The sequence below is a fragment of the Paralichthys olivaceus genome, chromosome 10 (genome assembly GCF_024713975.1).
Source record: "Paralichthys olivaceus isolate ysfri-2021 chromosome 10, ASM2471397v2, whole genome shotgun sequence".
In the NCBI taxonomy this organism is placed as follows: Eukaryota; Metazoa; Chordata; class Actinopteri; order Pleuronectiformes; family Paralichthyidae; genus Paralichthys; species Paralichthys olivaceus.
In genome coordinates this window covers 2,825,001-2,826,017 of record NC_091102.1, presented here as the reverse complement: position 1 = coordinate 2,826,017, position 1,017 = coordinate 2,825,001, and positions in this window count along the sequence as shown.

Below are 1,017 nucleotides of genomic sequence, written 5' to 3'. Positions count from 1 at the left end.
TCAACTTGTGCGTATTATCTGTGGGATGGCTCTGACATGTCTGAGGATTAGAGGGAAGCTGCAGCGCTGATAGCGCGGCGATAACTTGTGGAATTATCTATTAACAGAAGAGAAACTCTTCTATGTCAAAGTCTCCTGAAGACGAGGAGAAGATTCCCTGAGAGATCATTCAGACTTTTATCACGCAGCTGTCTGTGCTGCAGGGGGAACAGCGTCGCTTCTAAGCATCCGCAGCAACGAAGTGATCCACGTTTCGTGCGTAAAATGGTTAATTTGGGTGTAGAAATTAGAAATCAAGTTTTCTTGGACACTTTAATATCATTCTATTTGTCCTATAAGTGAGATCCGTCCCACCAAACGCTTTCAGATGAGTTTACTGACGCCCCCTATCCTTCTTCTCCTCCCTCCCTCCCTCTCTCTCTTTGTCTCTCCTCCCTTCTCTCCTCCCTCTATCAGTCAGTGCGCCCGTTGGCACAGCAGAGATTGAAAGTGACACACTCACACTGGTGATTAGAAGCTGCTCCTCTGCACCGATCACGTCCCGCTGGTACTGTGACTCGGACGCCGGTGTCTTGAGGTCTGTGTTTGTTTTTTGGTCGCTTCTCTTTCGGCTGCGTCGCGTTACTTTTGCGCCTTCTCTCTCTCTCGGCGATGAGTTCAGAGGAGCGAGGACTTCAGAGCAGCGAGCGGCGGACGGATGCGTGAAGAGAAGACGAGAGAGAGAAAGTCCAGATTGAGTTAAATTATCAAGTTTGACTTGTGCGCTCCGGTGCGTCAGAGGACTCCAGGATAAACTGCTGCTGTTGTCAGAGTCTCTCCCCCTCTCTTTCTCTCCCTTTCTCTCTCTTCCTCTGTGCCACCACTTCCCCTCAGACGCGCGCATCCTCCGTCCAGTCTCCGAGCATCTCGGCACATCCTCTCCGCAGCTTTACGCGCAATCGTCCCCACAGACACTCACCGGCACCACCAACTCTAACTTTGCCTCCTCCCGTCTTTGTGGATCTCCGGTGCGACTCC